This window comes from Anopheles merus, chromosome 2R, assembly GCF_017562075.2.
Source record: "Anopheles merus strain MAF chromosome 2R, AmerM5.1, whole genome shotgun sequence".
Taxonomy (NCBI): Eukaryota; Metazoa; Arthropoda; class Insecta; order Diptera; family Culicidae; genus Anopheles; species Anopheles merus.
The window spans coordinates 42,659,595-42,673,432 of NC_054082.1; positions in this window are offsets into that span (position 1 = coordinate 42,659,595).

Here is a 13,838-nt window from a genome sequence, read left to right on the forward strand (position 1 = left end):
AATTGGCCAAAAAAGGAAGCACATCAAAAAACATAATTGAAAACAAACTACGAATAAGTGACACAACAATCAACATAAAGAACACAATGAGAAAAGAAACTGAAGATTGGTACACAGCAGAGTGTAGAGAGAAAGGGAAGAAACTAGAAGAATTTCATAAAGAATTCCAATTTAAACCTTGGTACGACGAAATCCCACTAAGCGCAAATGAAATCAAAACAACAAATAAATTACTGGTTGGCCATGACCTATCGAGATATTGGTTAGCTAAAATGAAGATCGAAGAAAACGGTGATTGTCCAACTTGCCATACTCCGGAAACGGGACGCCATAAAATTTTCTACTGCACAAAATACAAAAATCAAAGAGACTCAAACCCTCTCATATCTTGGAATAATTTTATAACCAATTGGAAAGGAAAAACAGGAACAACGATAAAAGAAATCATCCGTTTCATGAAAGAAAACAACATCGAAATTTAAAAGAAAAGATATTCTTAAATCTTAATACAAGAAGTATACACCAACCTATAAACAGATACATCCAAACAACTGACATGGCTGACAATGAAATAGCAAACAACACAACACAGAAAAAAACAACAAGAAAAAGAAAAGACGTTCCCGAACCAAAAGACATATGACTCTAGACAGTCGAAGTCTAAAAGAGAGAGTAAGCCTCTGAATATGTTGTTTAAAACAAACGTTTGTACAACATAGGAGGATACATCCCCTCTCGCCAAATAGAAGAAGAAGAAGAAGATTTTTCGTTGTGGCATTCATCAGACTAAAAATAGTTTTTGTAATGAGTTTAAGCAGCCGATGAAATTGTTTCATGACGTTCAAACGGTAATTCTTTCATCATTGAGAGCACCAACATTCACTATCAAACGATTTTTCAAAATATTTCTTACCTTTCCAGTTGGTGGATCCACTGATTCCGGATGACTTGTGCAATCCTTCGGAAATCCTGCCATAAAACAAGAAGAAACAAAATCGTTAGTATACTCTTCGTCCAATATCAACACTCGTTTCGGAAGCTGATTTTTCGTTGTGGCATTCATCAGACTAAAAATAGTTTTTGTAATGAGTTTAAGCAGCCGATGAAATTGTTTCATGACGTTCAAACGGTAATTCTTTCATCATTGAGAGCACCAACATTCACTATCAAACGATTTTTCAAAATATTTCTTACCTTTCCAGTTGGTGGATCCACTGATTCCGGATGACTTGTGTGATCCTTCGGAAATCCTGCCATAAAACAAGAAGAAACAACATCGTTAGTATACTCTACGTCCATTATGAACACTCATTTTGGGGGACAAGTTTTCGTTGTGGCATTCATCAGACTAAAAATAGTTTTTGTAATGAGTTTTAGCAGCCGATGAAATTGTTTCATGACGTTCAAACGGTAATTCTTTCATCATTGAGAGCACCAACATTCACTATCAAACGATTTTTCAAAATATTTCTTACCTTTCCAGTTGGTGGATCCACTGATTCCGGATGACTTGTGTGATCCTTCGGAAATCCTGCCATAAAACAAGAAGAAACAAAATCGTTAGTATACTCTTCGTCCAATATCAACACTCGTTTCGGAAGCTGATTTTTCGTTGTGGCATTCATCAGACTAAAAATAGTTTTTGTAATGAGTTTAAGCAGCCGATGAAATTGTTTCATGACGTTCAAACGGTAATTCTTTCATCATTGAGAGCACCAACATTCACTATCAAACGATTTTTTAAAACATTTCTTACCTTTTCAGTTGGTGGATCCACTGATTCCGGATGACTTGTGCAATCCTTCGGAAATCCTGCCATAAAACAAGAAGAAACAACATCGTTAGTATACTCTACGTCCATTATGAACACTCATTTTGGGGGACAAGTTTTCGTTGTGGCATTCATCAGACTAAAAATAGTTTTTGTAATGAGTTTTAGCAGCCGATGAAATTGTTTCATGACGTTCAAACGGTAATTCTTTCATCATTGAGAGCACCAACATTCACTATCAAACGATTTTTCAAAATATTTCTTACCTTTCCAGTTGGTGGATCCACTGATTCCGGATGACTTGTGTGATCCTTCGGAAATCCTGCCATAAAACAAGAAGAAACAAAATCGTTAGTATACTCTTCGTCCAATATCAACACTCGTTTCGGAAGCTGATTTTTCGTTGTGGCATTCATCAGACTAAAAATAGTTTTTGTAATGAGTTTAAGCAGCCGATGAAATTGTTTCATGACGTTCAAACGGTAATTCTTTCATCATTGAGAGCACCAACATTCACTATCAAACGATTTTTCAAAATATTTCTTACCTTTCCAGTTGGTGGATCCACTGATTCCGGATGACTTGTGTGATCCTTCGGAAATCCTGCCATAAAACAAGAAGAAACAAAATCGTTAGTATACTCTTCGTCCAATATCAACACTCGTTTCGGAAGCTGATTTTTCGTTGTGGCATTCATCAGACTAAAATAGTTTTTGTAATGAGTTTAAGCAGCCGATGAAATTGTTTCATGACGTTCAAACGGTAATTCTTTCATCATTGAGAGCACCAACATTCACTATCAAACGATTTTTTAAAAATTTCTTACCTTTTCAGTTGGTGGATCCACTGATTCCGGATGACTTGTGTGATCCTTCGGAAATCCTGCCATAAAACAAGAAGAAACAAAATCGTTAGTATACTCTTCGTCCAATATCAACACTCGTTTCGGAAGCTGATTTTTCGTTGTGGCATTCATCAGACTAAAAATAGTTTTTGTAATGAGTTTAAGCAGCCGATGAAATTGTTTCATGACGTTCAAACGGTAATTCTTTCATCATTGAGAGCACCAACATTCACTATCAAACGATTTTTCAAAATATTTCTTACCTTTCCAGTTGGTGGATCCACTGATTCCGGATGACTTGTGCAATCCTTCGGAAATCCTGCCATAAAAGAAGAAGAAACAACATCGTTAGTATACTCTACGTCCATTATGAACACTCATTTTGGGGGATAAGTTTTCGTTGTGGCATTCATCAGACTAAAAATAGTTTTTGTAATGAGTTTAAGCAGCCGATGAAATTGTTTCATGACGTTCAAACGGTAATTCTTTCATCATTGAGAGCACCAACAATCACTATCAAACGATTTTTTAAAACATTTCTTACCTTTTCAGTTGGTGGATCCACTGATTCCGGATGACTTGTGTGATCCTTCGGAAATCCTGCCATAAAACAAGAAGAAACAAAATCGTTAGTATACTCTTCGTCCAATATCAACACTCGTTTCGGAAGCTGATTTTTCGTTGTGGCATTCATCAGACTAAAAATAGTTTTTGTAATGAGTTTAAGCAGCCGATGAAATTGTTTCATGACGTTCAAACGGTAATTCTTTCATCATTGAGAGCACCAACATTCACTATCAAACGATTTTTTAAAACATTTCTTACCTTTCCAGTTGGTGGATCCACTGATTCCGGATGACTTGTATGATCCTTCGGAAATCCTGCCATAAAACAAGAAGAAACAAAATCGTTAGTATACTCTTCGTCCATTATGAACACTCATTTTGGGGATACGTTTTCGTTGTGGCATTCATCAGACTAAAAATAGTTTTTGTAATGAGTTTAAGCAGCCGATGAAATTGTTTCATGACGTTCAAACGGTAATTCTTTCATCATTGAGAGCACCAACATTCACTATCAAACGATTTTTTAAAACATTTCTTACCTTTTCAGTTGGTGGATCCAATGATTCCGGATGACTTGTGTGATCCTTCGGAAATCCTGCCATAAAACAAGAAGAAACAAAATCGTTAGTATACTCTTCGTCCAATATCAACACTCGTTTCGGAAGCTGATTTTTCGTTGTGGCATTCATCAGACTAAAAATAGTTTTTGTAATGAGTTTAAGCAGCCGATGAAATTGTTTCATGACGTTCAAACGGTAATTCTTTCATCATTGAGAGCACCAACATTCACTATCAAACGATTTTTTAAAACATTTCTTACCTTTTCAGTTGGTGGATCCACTGATTCCGGATGACTTGTGCAATCCTTCGGAAATCCTGCCATAAAAGAAGAAGAAACAACATCGTTAGTATACTCTACGTCCATTATGAACACTCATTTTGGGGGATAAGTTTTCGTTGTGGCATTCATCAGACTAAAAATAGTTTTTGTAATGAGTTTTAGCAGCCGATGAAATTGTTTCATGACGTTCAAACGGTAATTCTTTCATCATTGAGAGCACCAACATTCACTATCAAACGATTTTTTAAAACATTTCTTACCTTTTCAGTTGGTGGATCCACTGATTCCGGATGACTTGTGTGATCCTTCGGAAATCCTGCCATAAAACAAGAAGAAACAAAATCGTTAGTATACTCTTCGTCCAATATCAACACTCGTTTCGGAAGCTGATTTTTCGTTGTGGCATTCATCAGACTAAAAATAGTTTTTGTAATGAGTTTAAGCAGCCGATGAAATTGTTTCATGACGTTCAAACGGTAATTCTTTCATCATTGAGAGCACCAACATTCACTATCAAACGATTTTTTAAAACATTTCTTACCTTTTCAGTTGGTGGATCCACTGATTCCGGATGACTTGTGCAATCCTTCGGAAATCCTGCCATAAAACAAGAAGAAACAACATCGTTAGTATACTCTACGTCCATTATGAACACTCATTTTGGGGGACAAGTTTTCGTTGTGGCATTCATCAGACTAAAAATAGTTTTTGTAATGAGTTTTAGCAGCCGATGAAATTGTTTCATGACGTTCAAACGGTAATTCTTTCATCATTGAGAGCACCAACATTCACTATCAAACGATTTTTCAAAATATTTCTTACCTTTCCAGTTGGTGGATCCACTGATTCCGGATGACTTGTGTGATCCTTCGGAAATCCTGCCATAAAACAAGAAGAAACAAAATCGTTAGTATACTCTTCGTCCAATATCAACACTCGTTTCGGAAGCTGATTTTTCGTTGTGGCATTCATCAGACTAAAAATAGTTTTTGTAATGAGTTTAAGCAGCCGATGAAATTGTTTCATGACGTTCAAACGGTAATTCTTTCATCATTGAGAGCACCAACATTCACTATCAAACGATTTTTCAAAATATTTCTTACCTTTCCAGTTGGTGGATCCACTGATTCCGGATGACTTGTGTGATCCTTCGGAAATCCTGCCATAAAACAAGAAGAAACAAAATCGTTAGTATACTCTTCGTCCAATATCAACACTCGTTTCGGAAGCTGATTTTTCGTTGTGGCATTCATCAGACTAAAAATAGTTTTTGTAATGAGTTTAAGCAGCCGATGAAATTGTTTCATGACGTTCAAACGGTAATTCTTTCATCATTGAGAGCACCAACATTCACTATCAAACGATTTTTTAAAACATTTCTTACCTTTTCAGATGGTGGATCCACTGATTCCGGATGACTTGTGTGATCCTTCGGAAATCCTGCCATAAAACAAGAAGAAACAAAATCGTTAGTATACTCTTCGTCCAATATCAACACTCGTTTCGGAAGCTGATTTTTCGTTGTGGCATTCATCAGACTAAAAATAGTTTTTGTAATGAGTTTAAGCAGCCGATGAAATTGTTTCATGACGTTCAAACGGTAATTCTTTCATCATTGAGAGCACCAACATTCACTATCAAACGATTTTTCAAAATATTTCTTACCTTTCCAGTTGGTGGATCCACTGATTCCGGATGACTTGTGCAATCCTTCGGAAATCCTGCCATAAAAGAAGAAGAAACAACATCGTTAGTATACTCTTCGTCCATTATGAACACTCATTTTGGGGGATACGTTTTCGTTGTGGCATTCATCAGACTAAAAATAGTTTTTGTAATGAGTTTAAGCAGCCGATGAAATTGTTTCATGACGTTCAAACGGTAATTCTTTCATCATTGAGAGCACCAACATTCACTATCAAACGATTTTTTAAAACATTTCTTACCTTTTCAGTTGGTGGATCCACTGATTCCGGATGACTTGTGCAATCCTTCGGAAATCCTGCCATAAAACAAGAAGAAACAAAATCGTTAGTATACTCTTCGTCCATTATGAACACTCATTTTGGGGGATACGTTTTCGTTGTGGCATTCATCAGACTAAAAATAGTTTTTGTAATGAGTTTAAGCAGCCGATGAAATTGTTTCATGACGTTCAAACGGTAATTCTTTCATCATTGAGAGCACCAACATTCACTATCAAACGATTTTTTAAAACATTTCTTACCTTTTCAGTTGGTGGATCCACTGATTCCGGATGACTTGTGTGATCCTTCGGAAATCCTGCCATAAAACAAGAAGAAACAAAATCGTTAGTATACTCTTCGTCCAATATCAACACTCGTTTCGGAAGCTGATTTTTCGTTGTGGCATTCATCAGACTAAAAATAGTTTTTGTAATGGGTTTAAGCAGCCGATGAAATTGTTTCATGACGTTCAAACGGTAATTCTTTCATCATTGAGAGCACCAACATTCACTATCAAACGATTTTTCAAAATATTTCTTACCTTTCCAGTTGGTGGATCCACTGATTCCGGATGACTTGTGTGATCCTTCGGAAATCCTGCCATAAAACAAGAAGAAACAAAATCGTTAGTATACTCTTCGTCCAATATCAACACTCGTTTCGGAAGCTGATTTTTCGTTGTGGCATTCATCAGACTAAAAATAGTTTTTGTAATGAGTTTAAGCAGCCGATGAAATTGTTTCATGACGTTCAAACGGTAATTCTTTCATCATTGAGAGCACCAACATTCACTATCAAACGATTTTTTAAAACATTTCTTACCTTTTCAGTTGGTGGATCCACTGATTCCGGATGACTTGTGCAATCCTTCGGAAATCCTGCCATAAAAGAAGAAGAAACAACATCGTTAGTATACTCTACGTCCATTATGAACACTCGTTTCGGAAGCTGATTTTTCGTTGTGGCATTCATCAGACTAAAAATAGTTTTTGTAATGAGTTTAAGCAGCCGATGAAATTGTTTCATGACGTTCAAACGGTAATTCTTTCATCATTGAGAGCACCAACATTCACTATCAAACGATTTTTTAAAACATTTCTTACCTTTTCAGTTGGTGGATCCACTGATTCCGGATGACTTGTGCAATCCTTCGGAAATCCTGCCATAAAACAAGAAGAAACAACATCGTTAGTATACTCTACGTCCATTATGAACACTCATTTTGGGGGACAAGTTTTCGTTGTGGCATTCATCAGACTAAAAATAGTTTTTGTAATGAGTTTTAGCAGCCGATGAAATTGTTTCATGACGTTCAAACGGTAATTCTTTCATCATTGAGAGCACCAACATTCACTATCAAACGATTTTTCAAAATATTTCTTACCTTTCCAGTTGGTGGATCCACTGATTCCGGATGACTTGTGTGATCCTTCGGAAATCCTGCCATAAAACAAGAAGAAACAAAATCGTTAGTATACTCTTCGTCCAATATCAACACTCGTTTCGGAAGCTGATTTTTCGTTGTGGCATTCATCAGACTAAAAATAGTTTTTGTAATGAGTTTAAGCAGCCGATGAAATTGTTTCATGACGTTCAAACGGTAATTCTTTCATCATTGAGAGCACCAACATTCACTATCAAACGATTTTTCAAAATATTTCTTACCTTTCCAGTTGGTGGATCCACTGATTCCGGATGACTTGTGTGATCCTTCGGAAATCCTGCCATAAAACAAGAAGAAACAAAATCGTTAGTATACTCTTCGTCCAATATCAACACTCGTTTCGGAAGCTGATTTTTCGTTGTGGCATTCATCAGACTAAAAATAGTTTTTGTAATGAGTTTAAGCAGCCGATGAAATTGTTTCATGACGTTCAAACGGTAATTCTTTCATCATTGAGAGCACCAACATTCACTATCAAACGATTTTTTAAAACATTTCTTACCTTTTCAGTTGGTGGATCCACTGATTCCGGATGACTTGTGTGATCCTTCGGAAATCCTGCCATAAAACAAGAAGAAACAAAATCGTTAGTATACTCTTCGTCCAATATCAACACTCGTTTCGGAAGCTGATTTTTCGTTGTGGCATTCATCAGACTAAAAATAGTTTTTGTAATGAGTTTAAGCAGCCGATGAAATTGTTTCATGACGTTCAAACGGTAATTCTTTCATCATTGAGAGCACCAACATTCACTATCAAACGATTTTTCAAAATATTTCTTACCTTTCCAGTTGGTGGATCCACTGATTCCGGATGACTTGTGCAATCCTTCGGAAATCCTGCCATAAAAGAAGAAGAAACAACATCGTTAGTATACTCTTCGTCCATTATGAACACTCATTTTGGGGGATACGTTTTCGTTGTGGCATTCATCAGACTAAAAATAGTTTTTGTAATGAGTTTAAGCAGCCGATGAAATTGTTTCATGACGTTCAAACGGTAATTCTTTCATCATTGAGAGCACCAACATTCACTATCAAACGATTTTTTAAAACATTTCTTACCTTTTCAGTTGGTGGATCCACTGATTCCGGATGACTTGTGCAATCCTTCGGAAATCCTGCCATAAAACAAGAAGAAACAAAATCGTTAGTATACTCTTCGTCCATTATGAACACTCATTTTGGGGATACGTTTTCGTTGTGGCATTCATCAGACTAAAAATAGTTTTTGTAATGAGTTTAAGCAGCCGATGAAATTGTTTCATGACGTTCAAACGGTAATTCTTTCATCATTGAGAGCACCAACATTCACTATCAAACGATTTTTTAAAACATTTCTTACCTTTTCAGTTGGTGGATCCAATGATTCCGGATGACTTGTGTGATCCTTCGGAAATCCTGCCATAAAACAAGAAGAAACAAAATCGTTAGTATACTCTTCGTCCAATATCAACACTCGTTTCGGAAGCTGATTTTTCGTTGTGGCATTCATCAGACTAAAAATAGTTTTTGTAATGGGTTTAAGCAGCCGATGAAATTGTTTCATGACGTTCAAACGGTAATTCTTTCATCATTGAGAGCACCAACATTCACTATCAAACGATTTTTCAAAATATTTCTTACCTTTCCAGTTGGTGGATCCACTGATTCCGGATGACTTGTGTGATCCTTCGGAAATCCTGCCATAAAACAAGAAGAAACAAAATCGTTAGTATACTCTTCGTCCAATATCAACACTCGTTTCGGAAGCTGATTTTTCGTTGTGGCATTCATCAGACTAAAAATAGTTTTTGTAATGAGTTTAAGCAGCCGATGAAATTGTTTCATGACGTTCAAACGGTAATTCTTTCATCATTGAGAGCACCAACATTCACTATCAAACGATTTTTTTAAACATTTCTTACCTTTTCAGTTGGTGGATCCACTGATTCCGGATGACTTGTGCAATCCTTCGGAAATCCTGCCATAAAACAAGAAGAAACAACATCGTTAGTATACTCTACGTCCATTATGAACACTCATTTTGGGGGACAAGTTTTCGTTGTGGCATTCATCAGACTAAAAATAGTTTTTGTAATGAGTTTAAGCAGCCGATGAAATTGTTTCATGACGTTCAAACGGTAATTCTTTCATCATTGAGAGCACCAACATTCACTATCAAACGATTTTTCAAAATATTTCTTACCTTTCCAGTTGGTGGATCCACTGATTCCGGATGACTTGTGTGATCCTTCGGAAATCCTGCCATAAAACAAGAAGAAACAAAATCGTTAGTATACTCTTCGTCCAATATCAACACTCGTTTCGGAAGCTGATTTTTCGTTGTGGCATTCATCAGACTAAAAATAGTTTTTGTAATGAGTTTAAGCAGCCGATGAAATTGTTTCATGACGTTCAAACGGTAATTCTTTCATCATTGAGAGCACCAACATTCACTATCAAACGATTTTTCAAAATATTTCTTACCTTTCCAGTTGGTGGATCCACTGATTCCGGATGACTTGTGTGATCCTTCGGAAATCCTGCCATAAAACAAGAAGAAACAAAATCGTTAGTATACTCTTCGTCCAATATCAACACTCGTTTCGGAAGCTGATTTTTCGTTGTGGCATTCATCAGACTAAAAATAGTTTTTGTAATGAGTTTAAGCAGCCGATGAAATTGTTTCATGACGTTCAAACGGTAATTCTTTCATCATTGAGAGCACCAACATTCACTATCAAACGATTTTTCAAAATATTTCTTACCTTTCCAGTTGGTGGATCCACTGATTCCGGATGACTTGTGTGATCCTTCGGAAATCCTGCCATAAAACAAGAAGAAACAAAATCGTTAGTATACTCTTCGTCCAATATCAACACTCGTTTCGGAAGCTGATTTTTCGTTGTGGCATTCATCAGACTAAAAATAGTTTTTGTAATGAGTTTAAGCAGCCGATGAAATTGTTTCATGACGTTCAAACGGTAATTCTTTCATCATTGAGAGCACCAACATTCACTATCAAACGATTTTTCAAAATATTTCTTACCTTTCCAGTTGGTGGATCCACTGATTCCGGATGACTTGTGTGATCCTTCGGAAATCCTGCCATAAAACAAGAAGAAACAAAATCGTTAGTATACTCTTCGTCCAATATCAACACTCGTTTCGGAAGCTGATTTTTCGTTGTGGCATTCATCAGACTAAAAATAGTTTTTGTAATGAGTTTAAGCAGCCGATGAAATTGTTTCATGACGTTCAAACGGTAATTCTTTCATCATTGAGAGCACCAACATTCACTATCAAACGATTTTTTAAAACATTTCTTACCTTTTCAGTTGGTGGATCCACTGATTCCGGATGACTTGTGTGATCCTTCGGAAATCCTGCCATAAAACAAGAAGAAACAAAATCGTTAGTATACTCTTCGTCCAATATCAACACTCGTTTCGGAAGCTGATTTTTCGTTGTGGCATTCATCAGACTAAAAATAGTTTTTGTAATGAGTTTAAGCAGCCGATGAAATTGTTTCATGACGTTCAAACGGTAATTCTTTCATCATTGAGAGCACCAACATTCACTATCAAACGATTTTTCAAAATATTTCTTACCTTTCCAGTTGGTGGATCCACTGATTCCGGATGACTTGTGTGATCCTTCGGAAATCCTGCCATAAAACAAGAAGAAACAAAATCGTTAGTATACTCTTCGTCCAATATCAACACTCGTTTCGGAAGCTGATTTTTCGTTGTGGCATTCATCAGACTAAAAATAGTTTTTGTAATGAGTTTAAGCAGCCGATGAAATTGTTTCATGACGTTCAAACGGTAATTCTTTCATCATTGAGAGCACCAACATTCACTATCAAACGATTTTTTAAAACATTTCTTACCTTTTCAGTTGGTGGATCCACTGATTCCGGATGACTTGTGTGATCCTTCGGAAATCCTGCCATAAAACAAGAAGAAACAAAATCGTTAGTATACTCTTCGTCCAATATCAACACTCGTTTCGGAAGCTGATTTTTCGTTGTGGCATTCATCAGACTAAAAATAGTTTTTGTAATGAGTTTAAGCAGCCGATGAAATTGTTTCATGACGTTCAAACGGTAATTCTTTCATCATTGAGAGCACCAACATTCACTATCAAACGATTTTTTAAAACATTTCTTACCTTTTCAGTTGGTGGATCCACTGATTCCGGATGACTTGTGCAATCCTTCGGAAATCCTGCCATAAAACAAGAAGAAACAACATCGTTAGTATACTCTACGTCCATTATGAACACTCATTTTGGGGGATAAGTTTTCGTTGTGGCATTCATCAGACTAAAAATAGTTTTTGTAATGAGTTTTAGCAGCCGATGAAATTGTTTCATGACGTTCAAACGGTAATTCTTTCATCATTGAGAGCACCAACATTCACTATCAAACGATTTTTCAAAATATTTCTTACCTTTCCAGTTGGTGGATCCACTGATTCCGGATGACTTGTGTGATCCTTCGGAAATCCTGCCATAAAACAAGAAGAAACAAAATCGTTAGTATACTCTTCGTCCAATATCAACACTCGTTTCGGAAGCTGATTTTTCGTTGTGGCATTCATCAGACTAAAAATAGTTTTTGTAATGAGTTTAAGCAGCCGATGAAATTGTTTCATGACGTTCAAACGGTAATTCTTTCATCATTGAGAGCACCAACATTCACTATCAAACGATTTTTCAAAATATTTCTTACCTTTCCAGTTGGTGGATCCACTGATTCCGGATGACTTGTGTGATCCTTCGGAAATCCTGCCATAAAACAAGAAGAAACAAAATCGTTAGTATACTCTTCGTCCAATATCAACACTCGTTTCGGAAGCTGATTTTTCGTTGTGGCATTCATCAGACTAAAAATAGTTTTTGTAATGAGTTTAAGCAGCCGATGAAATTGTTTCATGACGTTCAAACGGTAATTCTTTCATCATTGAGAGCACCAACATTCACTATCAAACGATTTTTTAAAACATTTCTTACCTTTTCAGTTGGTGGATCCACTGATTCCGGATGACTTGTATGATCCTTCGGAAATCCTGCCATAAAACAAGAAGAAACAAAATCGTTAGTATACTCTTCGTCCAATATCAACACTCGTTTCGGAAGCTGATTTTTCGTTGTGGCATTCATCAGACTAAAAATAGTTTTTGTAATGAGTTTAAGCAGCCGATGAAATTGTTTCATGACGTTCAAACGGTAATTCTTTCATCATTGAGAGCACCAACATTCACTATCAAACGATTTTTTAAAACATTTCTTACCTTTTCAGTTGGTGGATCCACTGATTCCGGATGACTTGTGCAATCCTTCGGAAATCCTGCCATAAAACAAGAAGAAACAACATCGTTAGTATACTCTACGTCCATTATGAACACTCATTTTGGGGGATAAGTTTTCGTTGTGGCATTCATCAGACTAAAAATAGTTTTTGTAATGAGTTTTAGCAGCCGATGAAATTGTTTCATGACGTTCAAACGGTAATTCTTTCATCATTGAGAGCACCAACATTCACTATCAAACGATTTTTCAAAATATTTCTTACCTTTCCAGTTGGTGGATCCACTGATTCCGGATGACTTGTGTGATCCTTCGGAAATCCTGCCATAAAACAAGAAGAAACAAAATCGTTAGTATACTCTTCGTCCAATATCAACACTCGTTTCGGAAGCTGATTTTTCGTTGTGGCATTCATCAGACTAAAAATAGTTTTTGTAATGAGTTTAAGCAGCCGATGAAATTGTTTCATGACGTTCAAACGGTAATTCTTTCATCATTGAGAGCACCAACATTCACTATCAAACGATTTTTTAAAACATTTCTTACCTTTTCAGTTGGTGGATCCACTGATTCCGGATGACTTGTGCAATCCTTCGGAAATCCTGCCATAAAACAAGAAGAAACAAAATCGTTAGTATACTCTTCGTCCAATATCAACACTCGTTTCGGAAGCTGATTTTTCGTTGTGGCATTCATCAGACTAAAAATAGTTTTTGTAATGAGTTTAAGCAGCCGATGAAATTGTTTCATGACGTTCAAACGGTAATTCTTTCATCATTGAGAGCACCAACATTCACTATCAAACGATTTTTTAAAACATTTCTTACCTTTCCAGTTGGTGGATCCACTGATTCCGGATGACTTGTGTGATCCTTCGGAAATCCTGCCATAAAACAAGAAGAAACAAAATCGTTAGTATACTCTTCGTCCAATATCAACACTCGTTTCGGAAGCTGATTTTTCGTTGTGGCATTCATCAGACTAAAAATAGTTTTTGGAATGAGTTTAAGCAGCCGATGAAATTGTTTCATGACGTTCAAACGGTAATTCTTTCATCATTGAGAGCACCAACATTCACTATCAAACGATTTTTCAAAATATTTCTTACCTT